A 19,683-nucleotide genomic window follows, 5' to 3' on the forward strand; every position below is an offset into this window, starting at 1 on the left:
AGACAGACATATACTTACACACATACAGAATTTAGGCAGCAGAATAAAGCATTGAAGAAATCAAGTTATCCTTCAAGGGGTGATATGATATTGTATTCATGAATCTCAAATTCTCTTTTTCACAAATATTAGAAATTTATTGAAAGAAAAAGTTAAGGCAATCTCCATTAAAGTAGATCAAAAATACAGAGATGGGCTTTGCGTCATCACGTAAAAGGCGAGGGGTTGGGGAGGTAGGAGAGGTGGGAGGGGTGTGCACGGTGCCTGTGAGGTCATCCTGCCGTGCGTGTGAGGTCATCGAGCGGTGTGTGTGAGGCCATTGCGCAGGAGGGCAGCCGGGGTCCGGCGGTTGAACCAGAACAAGACAGAGACCGGACCAGCTATAGTTGCCCCTTGCCGAGAGGCAGAGATGGCGGTGAATATATACTCGGCATCAGTGACCACTGATAACTAAAGTTAACGTGATATGCTGCCATGGATCAATGAGCCTCTGAACTGGAATTTGACAAAGATTGAACAGTTGTGCTCAGGAGCCGCCTATTGTCAGTTTATGGACATGCTATTCCCTGGCTCCATTGCTTGAAAAAGGTGAAATTCCAAGGTAAGTTAGAACATAAATGCAACCAGAACTTCAAACTACTACAAGCAGGTTTTATGCGGATGGGTGTTGACAAAATAATTCCTGTGGACAAATTAGTGAAAAGAAAGTTTCAGGACAATTTTGAATTCATTCAGTGGTTCAAGAAGTTTTTTGATGCAAACTGCAATGGAAAAGACCATGATCCTATAGTTGCTAGACAAAATCGAGAGACGTCAGTGGCTCCCTCCCTTATTGCTCCACCTCTGGATAAACCAAAGAAACCTCTGAGCTCTAGCAGTGCATCTCCACGGAGGCCCATTTCAGCACAGAGAACTACTGCAACTCCTAGGACTGGTCCAAGTGTGGTGAGAAAGAATCCTGCTGTGGGCAGTGGAGATGATGGAGCAGCCGAATTGATACAGCACGTCGACATGTTGAAACTTAACGTCGTCGAAGACTTGGGGGAGAGAGATTTCTACTTGGGAAAACTAAGGGACATTGAATTGTCAGGAGAACGCGGTGGGGAGAGGAAACGACCCTGTATTGCAGAGAATTGTGAACATTCTCTATGCCACAACCAAGGCTTTGTGGTACCTGATGAAGGCGGCCCTCATGAGGAACAAGAAGAGTGTAAACTGGACCAGCCGGACAACATCCCAATTCTTCTAAGTCATGTGCTTAATTGTAAAATATGCCCTTTATTATTCTTAGAGGACTCATTGGTTTCTTTTCATAAGCAAAAAGTACCTCTTCTTAAAAAAATGCACTTCGCAGCAGTTTCACTCTTTCTCGGTTAAGTATGAGTTAGGAGCTTTTACCTTACAGCAGAGCAGTATTAACAGCTAGTTGGTTCACCCAGGGAGCAAAGAGGTTGACCCTGGGGCTCACCATGAGGTTGCTGGAAAAGCTGATTGCTAGAGATGTAATGTAATACATTAAAGTGGAAATCTCAGTAGCGAAACGGAAAGACGGAATTTAATTTTAGGCTAATGTGAGATCTTTTTTTTTGAGAACGTTTTAATAAATAAATGCCTTAAGAGTTTTTAAAATAGGCTTCCATATTTCAAAATACAAAATGTAACATGACAGAAAAAAAAATATCTATTTATAATGAGATAGACTATGTATATAAAAGGATACTTGGAGTACGTCCCAGGAGTCCTGAAATTCAAGTAATAGAAATCTCAGAATGAGGGAGCAGAGAAAATGGTACGAAAAAATTATTAAAAATATAATAGAGAAAATGTCCCAGACTGCAAGACATGGGAAGTCTCCAGATTTAAAATGTTTTCACAACACATGGAAAAATAAGAAAATATCTAAAAAATGTTTTCAGAAAAACATCACATACAAATTATTTGTGATTGCTTCAGAATAGTCATACTGGAAATTAGAAGAAAGTGAAGCAAAGCTACAGACTTTCGAAGGAAATGGTTATCACATTATTAACCACATGAAAGAGTGTAGTAAAAACATTTTCAATATGCAAATTTCCAAAACTTTACTTGTATATGCTTTCTCAGGTCTGAGTATGTACTCTTTTTAAAAGGGAATGTAAGCCAAGAAAGAAAAAGATTAAAAAATTGAAGTGATTGCCTATGGGTCGTAAAACGGGAAATGGAAGGAGAATAGAGAGCTGAAGTTTGTGTTTGTTTGCTTGTTTATAAGTTTTTGATCAAATTTGACTTTTAAAATTTTGTGCATGAATACTTACGAATGAAATAAAAGTATTTTGAAAGTTTGAAGTGAAAAAAGAAAAGGAGTTAATTTAGTTTTAGAATGTCTAAAAACACAAATGGTAAATCACCTCCAAGTTTAAAGTATGTATCGAGTATATGAAATTTATCAGAACTTCATCTTCAGTTATTATCAATCTCAATATTCACTGAAGTATGTCTTTTCACTGTGTCTGCTGTATCTTCTTCCTATTAAAAGAAATGACATGTACACAAATACACTCAAAAACATTAAGAGAAGGGGATGAAAAAAAGATATTCACAAGAGACCACGCTATCATTAAAAATTCACTTTAGCTGTGTGGATGGATTTAAGGAAAGAGCATGTCCTTGGTGAGAGGTCTTTGATGTCGTTGAATAAGTGTGTAATTAATGTGACTGGAACCTTTTTAATTGGTGCTTAAATAAAGGCAAGTGAGCTAGGCTCCTGATCAGGGTCACAGGGGATGTGGGAAATTAAGTAGTGTGTTTTAGTTTTATCTGTGCATATAAAAATAATCGAACAGGCATGTTTTCAAATCTGTTTTTAAAATTCAGGCCATTCAGGTGGATTAAAGTAATCAAGACTTCAATATACATGTTTTTGCTTTGTTTAAGGGTCTCTCAAACAATATTATTATGCTGTAAATGGCACAAGCAATTAAGTGTTTGTTCAGCTCCAGAATTTACTAACGGTTTTATAAATTTTACTGTGAGATATTTATGCTGATATGCCAACTTAGAACTGATTGATCCTGTAGAAAATATATCAAAAGGGTCATTTCAGACATTGTGCCAGCTATAGATAGAGCCTATCGATAGAAATATAACTATAGATAGAATATATAGATAGAACTATATTTGTTCATATCTTTTAAAAAAACACTGAAAAAATTTGTAACTTCCCTTCTGTTAAAAAAAAAAGACTCCCTTTAGTAATTTCATTTCCCTAGTTTCACTTCTCTATTCAAAGGAAATCCTTTAGCTTTTTCTCTGCACTAGTTGGCACTCATATTTTATGAGTATGTACTCTAGACAGACTAACCTGGTCATAGCGTGGGAAGATATGTGCAAACTATAGCAGACCCAACTGTACAATCACAATAATCAGATTCTTTCGATTAAAATCACACTCTGGCCTCCAGCATCAGCCCAGGTATAGCAGGAATTAGAGTATATGCCTTTTCCTGGTTGTGGTGTGAATTAAATTCATCTTACAGGAGCCTGGGTTGAATCACTGTTTTATGCTCCTCAGAGAAGCAAATAATGAGTTTTAAGCATAAAGAATCTAATTCTATTCCCCAAAATTTAATCAGTTATTATTGTAGTTTATTTCTTCTGATAAATTTTACAGGTTTTTGTTATGTTTTCATGGAAAACTCTGACTCTTTTTACAAAGGAAATAAAAAAATGAACTATCCATTCAGTTAATCACATCTGGTCCTGTAGACCTAAATTTGACTTCCTTCTATTTGACTTCAAATGTACCACTCTGAATAATGTTGACTAAAGTCCCCTAGTGAGATTCTTGCCTGCTGCTCTTCTTAACTCCCATGCAAAAACCCTTAAATCATTTGTCCTTCTCTCTCACCACTGTATTGACCTTGGAAAACCCCACACGGATTAACTTCATCTTCTTCATCTTCTCTTTGCCTTCACAAAAATAGATGAGTTTTGCTCAATAAAGTCAAACAACCTGGTTTAGTTACTTTAATAACATGAATGTATACTCCTCAATTAACACTGAACATGTCTCACGATCTTACTGCCTCTTTCCAATAAGATAGGATTTCTGCTCAAAGAACAGAAATAACTGTTTCTTTCTAGCATGTCAGTAAAAAAAAATAATAACAAACTCTCAAGCAGGATCACCCCATCTTTCCCAAAAGTTACAGTTTTGCTAGTTCAACTACCTGTTCTTTGATTTTCTCTCTGGATAAAATGAAAAAAAAAAAAAAAGGTGTTTTGCTTTTTGAATTCAGTTCCTTTACTTGTGCTCTGAATCCATTACCCTTTTGCATTCTTAAAGATTTATTCAAGCAGCTATCCCTGTTCTTTTCTACATCATTATCTTATCTCTCTTTTCTTCTTAATCATTCTCTTTAGGATACAAGATGGTATAATTATTTCTCATATATACAAAAAAAAAAAATTCAAACCATTACTTGACACCATAAATCTCTTCTGCTCCCCTTCATAGCAAAATTTCTTGTTAAAGCTGTGTGTATGAGCTATCTTTTTTTTTCATATCTCATCTGCATTTACTGTTATTGTTTTGCTAGAATGTCCTAAAAGAGGAAATAATTGACAGACTTTGATGTTTTTGTCATACGATAGGGCCAAATTAGACAGATTGGTAGAATAATGAAGTTGTAGTGAGAAATCTCATATCCATTCCAATTTGGTTTACGTCCTCTTCACATGAGCTATTCTTGTCGATATCACCAGTTTCCAAAATCCAATGGACACTACATGTGTTCATCTTACTTGGCATCATTCAAGACCACGGACATTTTCTCCTGGGCACATTTTCCTGTGTTTTAAGCCAAATAGCTCCATACTCTTCTTGTTTTTTTCCAGTCACATTGTTGTTTCCTTTTCAGGGTCCTTTCCTATTTTCCTTTTATCTACATGACTGAGTACCTCAGGCCCTTTGATTATTCTCTATCTACATTTTCTTTGAAACCTGTCGCATTATTTTACATGGCATTTATATATTGTTGTCCCCAAAAGTATATCTCTGGCCCTAATTTCTCCGCGATCTGTATCATATATCCAACTGCCTACTTGATACTTCCACCAGGTTGCCTGAAATGGGTCTGAAACATACTGTCATGGTCAGGTTCATGTGTCAACTTGGCCAAGTGGTGGTACCTGTTTGTCTGGTTGGGCAAATGCTGGCCTGTCTGTTGCAATGATGACATTTCATAGAATTAGATCATGATCACGTCAGCTGCATCCACAGCTGATTCCATTTGTAATCAGCCAAAGGGGAGTGTCTTCTGCAATGAGGGATGCTTAATCTAATCATGGGAAGCCTTTTAAGGAGGATTCAGAAGAGGCAGGCTCTCTTCCTGCTTCAGCTGTGGAGCCTCCTGTGGAGTTCGTCCAGACCCTCCATCGGCTCATCAGCTTCATAGCCTGCCCTGTGAATTTTGGATCTGCATTCCCGTGATCACGTGAGACACTTTCATAAATTTTATATTTTCGAGTGTTCCCTGTTGATTCTGTTTCTCTAGCGAACCCTGATTAATACACATACCAAGTCTAAAGAGTAACTCTTGTCCCCTTTCAATCATTACCTGCCTTTCTCTGCAGTCATCCTATAAACTTCTTCTCTCTTCTACAGCTTAGTAAATATTAGCTCCATCTGCTCAGTTTCTCAGGTTTAAAGCCTAGGAGAAGAGTCATTATCATTAATGATACATACCATTTGTGGTTTTACTGATTTGATTACTAGAATTTTCTTCAAAACAATCAGGCCATAGTTATAAAAGAAATGTTTGCCATAAATTGTTATAGCTGGATCATGGGTAACATAAAATGCAGATTCTAATTCAGTAAGTCTATAGTGGGGCTCAAGAATCTGCATTTCTAATAAGCTCCAGGATGATGAGAAGCAGGAAACTGGAGGCCTTCTCTGAGTATTATGATCTTAGTAAAACTCCTCACCTCATCCTGAATTATCCTCTATGTCATCATACTATCTATTTTCTTACTGGGAATTTCACAATACTTATCTGCATTTATCCTTTAAATTCTTAGTTGTTTGCCTTCCCCAATGTGAGGGTGTGTAGCTTTCTTCTGGCTCTCTTCTGCCTTCAGACCACTTAGCAAAGAAAATATTAAACCTAAGGGATCTACCTGGAGACTATGCCTCCATATCCTTTTTTTAAACTATTCTTTGTGTACTCAGGACCTTGGAATTTCCTGAGGCAATGGTTTATCCAAATACCAGGGCCTGTGTGACCCTTCCCTGGGCAGATTCTCCCAAGGATGACTAGGAGGTAGTTGTTTTGGGGGAAAGTGAAATTGTAGTTATTCCAATCAACTGGATAGTTCCAGTGTGCTTGAGAGGTCAATTCAGTGTATGTATATAAGGGAGAGTAGTGAGAAGGGAAGAAAGGGACTGGCTTTCGACATATATATGCATTCTTACCCTAGGGGCATATCTGAGGTCAAATTCTAATTCCAGAGAGCAGGCTACAAATACAATTAAGGAGAATTTATGATCTTGGAATATAATGGCAATGTCTTCCCGTTCTAGTTTGCTAGCTGCCGGAATGCAATATACCAGAAACAGAATGGCTTTTAAAAAGGGGAATTTAATCAGATGCTAGTTAACAGTTCCAAGGCTGAGAAAATGTCCCAATTAAAACAAGTCTATAGAAATGTCCAATCAAAGGCATCCAGGGAAAGATATCTTGGTTCAAGAAGGCCGATGATATTCAGGGTTTCTCTCTTCTCTGGAAAGGCACATGGCGAACACAGTCACAGTTTCTCTCTCAGCTGGAAGGGCACATGGCAAGCAAGGCATCATCTGCTACTTTCTTTCCTGGCTTCCTGTTTCATGAACCTCCCAGGGAGACGTTTCCCTTCTTCATCTCCAAAGGTCACTGGCTTGTGGGCTCTCCGCTCTCATGGCTATGTCAGTCTTCTCTGCTCTCTCTGAATCTCCATTCTACAAAATGTTTCCTCTTTTATAGAACTCCAATAAACCAGTCAAGACCCACCCAAATGGGTGGAGACATGGCGTCACCTAATCCAATTTAACAACCACTCTCGACTAGATCACATCATCCAGGGAGATGGTCTGATTACAGTTTCAAACATACAGTAATTGAATAGGGATTATTCTACCTTTATGACATGGAATTTTGATTAAAACATGGCTTTTCTAGGGGGCACACCTCCTTTCAAACCAGCACACTTCCCTTCCTTATACACACAATCCCCAGGCAATTTAGGCAACGAAGTAAAGCTAATTTCATTTTTCAGTTACTATAAGAAGATGAAAAAAAAAGAGGACTTCCATTTCACTGTTCCTAATAGAAAAGAGCCAATATGAAGTTGGTCTTTTTCTGAACAGTTTGTCCTGATCACAGAAGCTTCACTCTGCCCCCTTCAACTTTGTTTGGCCTGGAGAATAAGAATAAAATATTTTCTGAGGATTATTTTGGATACTTTTAGCCCTTGGGGCCATTATTTGGGTTACATCTTGAGATTTTGCAAAAATTTCAGAAATTCAAAGAGAAGTCAGCCTTGTAAAAGGGCAACACTTTCCTGATAGATTTTTGCTTTTTGTTTTTTGTAGCTTTCAAATTTGGCTAGGCATTTGAATAATGAACACTTACAGAGCCTGGTGTTATAAATGTAAGCTGTTTTTAAATTATGTAAGAACTTTTGCAGTTTATTTTCTAGAGCAAGAAAGAAAACAGCTGAATGAAGTTAAGTATTTTCTGAGATGCTGACTTTTTGAATGAAAACAAGAGATATTAAAACTTTGCTTAGAAGATGTTGAGACCAGTCTTATAATGATTTTGCTTTTTAACTGAGAACATACTTGTGTACTGCAAGAGATTCACTCAACTTGCCAATAGCTACCATAACAGATAATGAAGCTGTGCAGTTAATTTGTGTTTAGTGTCTTTTGATTCAAGTATTTCAAAGTATTCGTAAAAATGTTATGTTTCATATTCATATTAAGGATCTAAAGAAAAGTGAGGTAAATGCAGATGTATTAAAGGAGAATATCAGAACTACTAGAAATGCTTTTATTGCTAAGGATAATTTATGTAATCTTTAAAGAAAATGATTTTACAAAATACCTCATACCTCCTAGTATCCATATACTGCTATATTTTTCTCCCACAATGACCAACTAGGCCATGTGATTTGCTTTTGCTAACACAACATCAGCAAACACGTTACAAACAGATACTTGTAACATTACATATTGGGGCATGCTCTTTTGATCGTTAACCTGAGATTTCCAAGTGAAGAATACCAAACCTAACATGGAGTTTAAAAATTTGAGAACAAGCACATGCTTGAGAAGAGTAAAACTTTTAGTGAAGTATCTCTGCAAAAGAGTTACAAGAGCAATCGACAAGATATTAGTTTCTTTGTCCCAGTAGGTGAGACGATGGAGCCTACAGCCAGACAGCTTACTATAGAATCCTGGCTCTTCCCCTTACTAGTATTTTACTTATTAGTATTTTACTAATGCTTTGAAATACTTAACAGATATGTGACCTTGGGCACATCGTTTAGGCTCCCTGTGCTCTGTATCCTCATCTGTAATATGGTTATAATAATAGCACTTACCTCCTAGGGTATTTAAGAAGAATTAAATGAATTAATATTTGTACAATGCTTAGAATACTACTGGGTGTACACAATTAGCATATAAATATTTGTTGACTAAATGAACAAGGATCAGACATGGGGGCTTTATTAGAATAAGCTCCTTGCAAATATTCAAGGACCTAAATCAGTTAAGGAGGGAGTCATATCCCAGAAAGCAAAGTCTATAATAAGGGCTTACAATAATTTATCTTATTTGGGAAGAAAGTTCAGGGACAGAAATAGGGGACTGGATAAAATGAAACAGAGAAAGAGAGTAAGCTAATACAAGATTGCTTTCTCCTGTTTGTTCAGTGGGTTTGTTCCTGTGTGGACCTGTATAGATGGTGCCTTAGAATTACCATGGCCAGAAAAAAAAAATGAAAGGAGATCATTCATGCATTGGCTCCCATTCCTCATTAATCAAGGCTTCCCCATAGGATGAAAATTCCCTCGAAGCAATAACTCCCTTGGAACTTTCATGTTGTTATTAAAGGAGTGTGAATGAGTTCACCCAGGTGACCCTTGAGCTCTTTTGCAGAAGACAATACAAAAATTAACAGATTCCCCCCAGGACAGCTGAAGTAAGGTGTTATAGGTTACACCTGTTGGAAACTAATTGACAAAGCAGCGCATGGAATAAAAGGTAGGCTGAAAGGATATGAGGAAGAGCAGTCAATTGGGGCCAGGTGGGTATAACCTAGACTTCTATCGTTTGTGGCATTCACACTGCAGTGTGGGAGACAATCCATGAGAAAACAAGGAAGAGTGGTGCATAAAAAGAGGGAGGTGGTAACCTTATTTGGAGAAATATATATATATATATATTTATAAAATATATAAAAGGGAAGAAATGCCTTGTGCAGACCTGTGACCGAAGAAAAGACAAGGTAAGGAGGCAATCTGGTGGAGAAAGTATCCATGTTCTGAATGCTTTATTATGCCATTTAATTTGTCTATATTTTGACAGGAAGTTTGCTTGTAAATAAGAACTTTCTTAGAAGATAAATATCTTATAAATAATTGTCGAAAAATCTGTCAGTATTCATTAAGCTCCCCCAATCTCACTGTCAACAAAATTGCATAATTACTCCCCACAGTACATATAATTATTTTTCAGGTAGCTCCATCTGGTAATTTAACAAATATAATAGATAAATAACTTCTAAGGATTTTGAAACAAACTTGGTATAGGAAGGCATACAGCTCTGTAAACAGAATAATTCATCTAATAAAACCTGAGGTGCAATCCAATCTCCATATCAGGAACTGCTTAAATAAATAAAGCTAGCAGTTCTCATTAGTGCAGTGGCTACACTTAGATGTCTTCAGAACTACCCTGTTATGAATTTTGATGAAACTAGAAAGGCGTCCTGTAGTCAAACAGTGGCAGAAGTTAAAATAATTTACAAGTATTTATGGCAAGTCAAAGATGGAGAATTTGGAAAAACTATATCAAATCTTTAAAATTTAAATCCAAAACTGTAATTTGGCTCTAAATATTAAAGTAGGATTTTTTTTTTAATTTAAAACATGATTTTCCTCTTCACTGATACTTTTCTAAAATCCCTTTTCTTCTTTTGAAAACTCCCATAGTTATACTGAAATCTTACTTAGCTGGTGTTTTTGATAATTTAATCCATTAAATAGTGTAATGAAAACAAGGAGAATGGGTATGAAAAAATCCCATTATGAGAGAGGGGTTGGTGTGCTTTATTCTGAAATATAAGAACAATTAGCCACAGAGCATGCTGATTTTAAGGAAGGCACCAGTAGATTAGATTGATCAATTAATTTTGTGCAGCTTTGACTTGCTAAAATATGTTCACCTAATCAGTTTTAATCCTATTAATCAAAAATTATAAACTAGATTTCTATAGCTATTTAATCCTTTTCAGTATACACATATATATTTTAAGAAGCTGCATGGCATGCTGGAAAGATGATTAAAGTAGGAATCATGTAGCTGGCTCCTAATTTCATTTCTGATTAAAATCAGCTACCTGGGGACTTTATACCACCTTTCTGCAATTAGGTTTTATTTATGAAAAATTTGAGTTACATGAGTTACAATTCTGCTATACTTTCTGAGTGTATTCAAGGTATTATTTTATAGAGAGCCATTTTTGAATATGATATAAATGAAACCAATCTATCAAACTATTAGTTTCTAACTTTACACTTATAGTTAATTTCTCAGTGTGTAGTGGTAAGAAATTCAAATTGTATGTTTCTTATTCCTTCTGTTCTATTACAATTTTGGTAGCTTTTCAAAAATATTGACCTTTGGCATTCCAGGTAAAAGCACACACAACATGTCATTTGTTAACATTTTTGAGGTTAAATTGTGAAACTGTACATAGTTTTTTGGGAATAGCACTGATATCTAGAATCCTCATACATGACTTCTATTCTCTGTTAGCCTCAGCAGGTTGTTTGTTTTGGGCTACCAAAGTATCAATTAGTTAGGTTAAAAAGAGTGGATAAACCTGATCTCCAGCCTGTCTATTACTTGTAATGGAAAGGAGCATTATTAATTTGAAAGAAAGCTTAGATGGCTTATGTAGATGGGCCAAAGCAAGGCTATTGAGCACAAAGTCTACTGCTGAGAAAGGGACAGCCCTAAATCTCTGAAATTCAGTCAGCTTCTCTAAGAAAATACTCAAGGAAGTACATCAGAAAAAAATTTTATAATGCAAATATGATGTATATAGTTAATTGTGTGGTCCTCTTCTCAGAATAATTAGCAGAGGTAATGCTACTCCAAATCCATTCATTATCAGACCAAGCACGGTACAGAAATTACTTCTGCTTATTGAACTAGAAAGTTCAATGGAGCACAAGACCACCGCTTGATTAAATGTTTCAAGCTAGTAAAGGCAACCAGCATGTCATGAAATGAGAAGTATAAACCACGCTAAAGGAATTTGGTGCTTTTGGCCTTTCATGGGTCATCAAAGACAATAAGTATTAATAGAGTTATAGGTTGTGATTTTTAATATAAGATTTTAAAATTTAATTTTGTGCTATTTTTTTTCTTGTAGTTGGTAAATGTACTCCATAGTTGAAAATCTGCATGTATACCAAGAAAGATCTTGATTCCCTATGTCTTTTTGAGCCGATTCTCATTCATTACATAACTCTCTGTGGAGAAAGATACTTCATAATTGATCAGTTTGTTTTTTATTAAGTGAAATGCTCTAAACAACAGAAAGCCAACTTAATGGTAAAGAGTGACAAATATATTAATTCCTCAGTCAGACAGCGGAATTGGGCCCAGATGTTCGGGTTAACACATAATTTACTTGAAAGCAGGTACTAAATCTTTGATCCTTTGGGTTTGTACCTAAACATTGCTTCTGCTGAAAATCCCTTTGATTTCTTGATTATGTTAGAATCTTTCCAATGTACTCACAGGAAAACTCTGCTTCCCTTGCCATAATCGTATCACATTTTAATAGTTTATTTGGTTGACTGGCCATGATAATCACTGGGTGAGAGAGTGCCTGTTGGTTCACTGTTTTCTGTTTGTTCCACTAGTGTTTGGAGCCAACCACAGACGTAATTAGCTTTTAGTATATTTAGTGAATGAATGAATCCTTGTTTCCCCAAACTCTAGACTAGAGCCCGGAACATGGATACTGCTTAAAATGCTTGTTAAACTGAAGTTAATTTCATAATTTCATTATCACTATCTAAGTCTGTGTTGTACCCTTGCATTGTATCAAATTACCATATTCTATTTTGCCATTTTTAGGTTTCCCCTTTGGTTCTAAAATCCTTAATTGTATTAATCAATTACTTTTAACTTCTATTGCTTAGGAGTCTTGTTGATCTTCCTGATTAAACTTCTTTCCCTCCCTTATTTCCACTTGTAGAGTTAAGGAATTGGGTAGTGCTGCGTTATTATTGTGATTATTGCATCATGTAATAATTACAAATTTCCAAGGATAGAAATATACCCCTGAGGTTACATACATGGTTGTTTATAATTCAACTAAGAGCAGTTAATTCACACCAAATCTCATGATTAAGTGCAACCATTTCAAAATTTGAAACAAAATACAAGACAATTTCAACTCAAGCCTAGTAATGTCTTCTCTAGTCTAAATTGGATACGATTTACTGCACCTCCTCTTCTACACTCCTCTTATAATTGGGAATGCTATTGCCTTTTTGCTCTCTATTCTGTTGAGAGCCAAAACAGCAGGAATTCCAAGTCTACTGATTCCTCTGGATTTCAGAACAATCTGTTGTCTCAACATATAAGAGCTAAAGTAATTTTCTTACTGTTGCAAAAACTCATTTTCTAATATGCTTTAAATGATGAGCTTTTTCTATGCTGCCCTGAATTAGATTTCTGTAGTAAGTTTCTGTCACTGTATTTCAGCTATTTACAACACAAACAAAAATCAAATCACTTCAGTAATACCAAATGACCTAAGGATGTGTTCTGTTGATTTTTTTTTTTTTTTTTTAATTTTTGTCACTAAATCACATATAGGTGGTTTAAAAGTTAAATGGCTTATACGGAAAGGCTTTCAGTGAAAAATAACAGACTCCCTGACCTTCCTTTCACCACACCTGTGCCCTTCTCTAAAGAACAAGAGCTTTCACTTTTAGTTGTTTCTTCTGTCCTTTTCCCTTATATTTATAAACAGAATATTTTACTAGTGCTTTTCAATATGTAAGTTTATATCAGTGACATTCTACTCTCTCACCCCCACTTTGACACATATACCTTTATCTGCTTTATCCCCCATTCTTCTCTTATAGAATATGTCGAAGGCTCTGGTTAAATCTAGTCAGTGATCACATTATTTTGATTACATAGACACTCTTTAAAGTTGAAGCACAGAGCATACTAAAATTCCATGATCCATCTTTTATAACTCTTTATTTTTGGAGGAGTTCAGAATTGTCTCATTTTCTGTTTGTTTTATCTGTATCATTAGTTTTTTTCCCCAGATATTCCATCAGAATCATAAAATAGTTCTGAGAATCATCAAATACATAGAGTCTGTAATCCAGTGTGTTATTTTCTTTTTGAAATACTTTGTCACTGAAATGTCATTTCCCTAAGGTTAGGGACTACCAGGTTAGGCTTAAAAAAAGTGAAAAGCAAGGATCCAAAGTTTCCTTTGCCTTCAAGAACTTACCTGACCCCTCGGAACTGTACAACTTGAATGGCTCTAAACTGGAGAACCCCCAAGTACCAGAAGAACCCTAATCCTCACCCCTGAATACTCCCTCCCCAAAAGCTCCCCAAGTCAGGGTTTCAGTCACCATTTGTTCTTTAAGAAGAAGCAGAATTTGAGGGCAACATTCCTAAGGCTGTAATTTCTTAGCCTTTGATCTTGGTAGAAAGAGGAGGAGTAAATAATCCACAAGTTTTTCTCTCACTTCCTCCACACTTTAGGGCTCCTGGGCTGCCCTGATTTTACTCCCTAGAATACCTGCAAGAGAGGTCATAGACATAGCAGGAATTATTCCTCCAAGACAAAGGGAAGCAGACAAGAGCAGAAATTGAACTTCTCCCACAGCCTTATTAGGTGCCTCCTACCCTAGGCTAAAGCCTCCCCTTCCACTCACAGCAAGGAGTTTAAAGCAGCCACTCTCCCTCCTCCCCAGAGATTTTCACAATTTGTTTGCATGTGTTTTGCTTTTTTTCCGTTTCTTCTCCGCTTCCTCTGGTTTTAGGTAGTGCTTGGAAGAGGATGCCAGGATTCCTAGTAATTTCTCATCTTGGTAAGACAAATGGTGAAATTTATAAAGTAATCTGTTTTCTCCTTATCACCCATACTTCTTGGAGATGTGTCTCCTGAAGACCTTCCTGATATGTTTAAAATAGACTGGTGGTTCCCCAGGCCCACAGCTTAGTTTGTGGGACTTAATTTCTCCATCAGTCTGAGAACTTTCTTTCCTTTTTTTTATATGGAATTCTCTCAGTCTTGAGTCCTATGCTTCTGTTGTTTTAATTTCTCATTTCTGTGGAGCACCTCCTCCAGCTTCCTGAGAAAGGGTACATGGGAAAGAAAATTGAGGCTTTGAATGCCTTTCCTTTACTTTTACCATCAGTTGATAATTTGACTTAATAGAAGCCTTGGTAAAAAGGCATAATTCTGCAGTCTTCTAGCTTCTTCCTGTTGAGATGGTCTAAACCCACTTGAGTTCTGATTCTTTTATTTACTTGTGGGTGTTTTTTTAATTTGTTTTTGAATTGCTGAAAGCTTTTAGTATCTGCTCTTGATCCATGGTGGTTATTTTATAATTTTTTAAGGTTTTTTTATTATTGTTTTCATTGTAATTGGTTCTCAGGTTGTTTTCTCTGTAATTGGATCTGCTGGGAGAGGTTGTAAGCAAATTCCAGCATCATGATTTTGTCTCAATGTCAGGTGTGTTTTTTTGTTCTTTTTTTTTTTTTTTTAAAGATTCATATATTATGTAAGGGGCAGGACTATTTAACCTCTGAAATACTTTACAACATTTTTCCAACACATTTTATTACTTGAGATCTATGGTGTCTGAAATTATGTTTATATATCCTGGTGTGCCACCCTCCAATCTGGTGTCAGAATAAGACTCAGAGATAAGCATTTGGGAAAGATAAAGAAAAACTATACAGACTGTAGAGGAGTCAGAATTGAGAAGGTTTGTCTTGGCTAAATAAAAAAAAAAAAAAAAAAAATCTTAAAAGCCAAAACAAAATGAACAGAAATATTCACAGATGTTTTTGGAGAAAAAAATAAAGCAAATTTAAAATGAGCTCTTAAGTCATAATGGGATAAGGGAAATTTATACTTCTGCAGATGTAAATGTAGCTAACAAGCAGTGAAATTTACTGGTTAGCCTTACAGAAAAGAAAATTATTTTTTTCTGGATGACATTAATGTGTGAAAATCCAACAAATAAAATATAAGCATTTAAAGAGAGCAATTAAAATAAGCCATACACCTAAGTAAATCTACATTTGGTCTGTACTTTTGGTGCAAAGATGGATATACATTTAGCAGCAGCCTATTTAATGTTAAATTGGTTAACAAAGGAGCAAAAATGTTTAATTGGTATTCTGTGTTATCGTTGTCAGTGACAGTACCCCCCCCCACACATATAACATCTTTTCAAACATTGTTTATAGTTGCTTTATTTAAGGAGTTGATGTGCCTGGACCTATCTGGCTGACCCATGGCAATTTGTCTTTGGAGGAGTGAGATTTAGGGCTAGGTTTAGTACTGTACATGGATTATTGTGGCATTTGGCAATGTGTCTTAGATTAGTAAACTATAGATAAGTTTATCTGAAATTGCATCTGGATTACCTGACTAAAGGAAAGAAAACCATATCTGCTATGGGGAAAATAGAACAACAAAGTACTAAGGAGAAGGCAGGTAAATAAGTTCCAGTTTTGGAATAATGTTATAATAACTTAAAAGCTGCACAGAGGATAGGACAGTATCTGAGCGTATATTAGCAGTAATGGCTGTAAGATTGGAATTTAGAGAAGAATCTCAATCTATCCTTTATTTACCTGATCCAGAGCCCAAGACTGATTTCTATATTTTATAAATATAGTTATATAATCATTTCTGGAATTGTGAAATCTACGATAGAATGCTTCATTTCTTATCAGTATTTGCAAGCCCATTGTATAACCTTGGGCTTCACACATAAATGTATTGCATATATGCTTTCATGAATGGTTAAGTGAATGAATGGCTGAAGGGGGTGAACTGAGAGGATTTAGGCTCAAAAGGTTATTTCTTATGTAATTGCTTGTAGTTTATTATTTCTTATCACCCCAACAATAATAAAAATACCAAACACCTTTTGCAATGTATCACAAACTGTTCTAATTGCTTCGTATACCTAAAAAATGGTATAGTTTTTCACCCAGTGGCTTTAAGAGGTAGATACTTTCATCCCTTATACAATTGTATTTACAAAATGTGGCAGTTTGTCTTGTACTCTGTGTTATGTAATAAAAAATAGATAGAATTTAATTTTGTTTCATATTTTGAAGTGGTTATTCTTAATAATGCTGTATGATATGGATTAACTGTTATTAGCTGAGTTATAAATAAACATTCATATGTAATTTTAGTGGTATATATTTCTATGGAATTTTCTAATTATTAGGTCTAAAGCCAAGGCACAGGAACACAGTGGTGGACAGCAGATTCATTCTCTACCAATCCAGTCCAACCTAATACCAGAGTCTTAACCACCATATCACATCTCAGAGGGAAGGTGAGGTCTTTTGTCATACTTCATTTTATATATGCCATACTTAATGGTAAGTTGTATTCAATACATAATGTCAGATCGTTCTTGTAGCTTTCTAATTCAGGGAAAGAGACAGGTAGAGAGCCTCAACCTCTGCCCACCTTCCTGCTATATCTTCGTTCCTCGAGATAAGTACTAAATATATCACAGATCACAGTTTGAAAGTATTGCTATAGAAAATAAATTAAACTAGGTCCTTATTTGTCAGGGCTAATATTGTAAGTCACATTAGATTGATGCAATAAATTTCAAGGCAGTTAAAAGAGTGTACTCAGAGGCTAAAGAGTGGGGAGTGATTTGCTTAATGTGTGCAAAATGTTTAGGGTGAAAAACATTTAGAAATGGACAGAGGTGATGGTGGCAGGTTATTGTAAGAACAATTAACAGTACTGAATGGTGTGTGAGTGTGGTAGAAAGGGGAAGTTTAGAGACATGTCATCAGGAGAAAAATTGGGGTTTAAACCATGGGAACGTGTAACAGTGAATCTTGTGGTAGGCAATGTCCATGATTAACTATACAAATATAAAAAAGCTTTTTCATGAACTAAAGCAACTTATGACACTACAGGAGTTAATAATAGAGGGGTACGTGGAAGAAAAAACGTACCTATTGCAAACTGTAGACTGTAGTTGACAGTAATATGTAATACTCTTTGATTAACAGTAACAAATGTACCACACTAACATTATGGGTTAATGACAGGAAGGATAAGGAGTATGGGAAGATCAGGGTTTTCCTTTGTCTTTTTATTTTCTGGCATAATGAAAGTGTTCTAAATTTGATCATGAGGCTGTATGCACAAGCATTTGATGATATTGTGAACCGGTGATTGTATACTTCAGATAGTTTCTATGTTGTGTGAATATTTCTCAATAAAATTGCATTTAAAAAGCAGAAGGGTTTCAAAAAAGTCCCCCTCACACATTGAAAAGCTGCATTCAGTGTAAGTAATTAAATCAACATACTTACTACCTACAAATGTCCCATCCAACAGGATAGAATATAAAACAAAATGAAAAGATAGACAGATGGTAGATAGATAACCTTACGTGTAAGGAAAGGGCAAGCTGAATATTTCAGATTGGTGGGTTTAAAAATCATTAGTCAGGAAACCCTTCCTACAAGATCTTAAATCATCAGGCTGTAAATTGGAGATACTTACAGTATTGTTGCAAGATTTAGTAGATAGAATGTTCCTGAATATTCGTGGACTCAGAGTTGTTGTCCGATGTCCTGAATTAATACTTCCCTGCTTCCACATCTGTGCCAACTGCTGAGAGATCATTTCTTCAGATGGAGAGCAAGTAGTAAATGGTACTTCTACTCAGGTTTCTGGGAAAATGATAATGCTTACCTAGTCATTTTCTATGTTTTGTTAGACTTTTAAGACATATTTCATGAAATATTGTGCTGCATTCCTTTCAGGAAATGTATTATTTTGATTCTTTGCATTTCCCCTCTGCATAGTCTTAGGCTTCATTTCAATAAACTTTTACTGTTAGGAATTATTGATTGTCAGAAATTAGGGTTTCAACATTACATTTTAATTAGCATATGGTTTTCCGGTATGTTTTTGTATATGTGCTGAATTTAATTAGAGACCAAGTAGAACATCAGTCCAAATGGAATATATATATATATATATTTATATATATATATATAGCATTAAAATATTAAATACATGTATGCATTTACTCTCTCTTCAATATTTTAATTGCAGCCTTCATCAATTTTCCTAACCAGCACATTTAAATTTTTCAGTGTTTCATGTAAAATCAAACTATTGCGTTTAAATATATAATATCTTAAAATAAGATAAAGAGCAAGAACAAACACCTAAGTTTTTTTTGGGGGGTGGTGGTGGAGATTATAAACCATGTGGTTTTTCTTTTCTAATTCTAATTAGTATTACCAAGTCATTATTTCTAGGATAGAATTATAAAGCAAGTACGAAGGTACTTGTAGCATATTGCAATTAGGGTTTACTTGATTAGGCAATTATAAGAAAATGAACTTTTTTCCAGCATGAACAGTGAAGTCAGTTTAAAGGTTTTGTGGAACTAATATGATAATAACAATGCTGAAGAAACATAGCATTATTATTGCAAAATTATTTTCTTTTCCAATTTTGGAACTTACTCCTTTATTAGGATTTTATTAGTTTAAGGGAATAGCAAATATATATGGTCTAAAATATGGACTTTTTCTCTTAGATTCATGACTGGCAGAAATAACAATTTACTTTTTAAAATATTTCAGTTAGTCAACTGGTATTTTGGGGTAGGAATCAAGGAATAAGTTTATTAAGTAAGCTATTAATAATATTTTAATTTGCAAACTATACCTCTGCATCAATAAATAAGAAAACAAGATTTTTTCAGTTATCTAAGAAATAAAGGTATTTAGTTTTTAGAAGTTTTCTAAGTTTATTACATCATTTTGATTAATGCCACACTTTCTTATCTCAGAATTCATAAGGCTTCCAAAAAAATCTTGTCTTTTGAAACTTTAGTAGATCTTTGTTATTTCACTTTCTTAATGGAATAAATACAGGGAATATGACTTGTACTTTACTGTAAATTGGCTTCATTCTCTCTGAAAATTTTAGACCTTGATGGCTTTAATGCCATTTGTAACTGACTCTGGATCCATTGTCATGGTGTAGGCCTTGGCTTTTCTGCTACTCATCAGTAGATTCTTTTGCAGATTTCCATAAATAAATTTCCAGGAGACAATATTTACAACATTCACTAATGACA

At 35.3% G+C, this 19,683-nt stretch overlaps 1 long non-coding RNA gene and 1 pseudogene across 4 annotated transcripts in view; one reads left to right on the forward strand and one right to left on the reverse strand.

Moving 5' to 3' along the window:
- The first annotated feature begins 307 nt into the window (after positions 1-307).
- On the forward strand, positions 308-2,336 carry LOC143673741 (microtubule-associated protein RP/EB family member 1 pseudogene; annotated as a pseudogene).
- Positions 2,337-2,379: 43 nt separating this feature from the next.
- The window catches only part of LOC143673747 (uncharacterized), a 33,331-nt gene continuing 16,027 nt past the window's right edge, over positions 2,380-19,683 (reverse strand). For 2 of the 4 annotated variants that reach the window (XR_013170587.1, XR_013170582.1), the window contains 3 exons: positions 18,087-18,256; positions 5,598-5,690; positions 2,380-2,505 (listed from right to left, as the gene is read on the reverse strand). This is a non-coding gene — a long non-coding RNA (uncharacterized LOC143673747). Of the gene's footprint in view, positions 2,506-5,597; positions 5,691-14,235; positions 14,653-18,086; positions 18,257-19,683 lie in introns of those variants that run through there. The other 2 variants (XR_013170591.1, XR_013170590.1) reach the window with 2 other exon arrangements.

The sequence above is a fragment of the Tamandua tetradactyla genome, chromosome 1, assembly GCF_023851605.1.
Source record: "Tamandua tetradactyla isolate mTamTet1 chromosome 1, mTamTet1.pri, whole genome shotgun sequence".
In the NCBI taxonomy this organism is placed as follows: domain Eukaryota; kingdom Metazoa; phylum Chordata; class Mammalia; order Pilosa; family Myrmecophagidae; genus Tamandua; species Tamandua tetradactyla.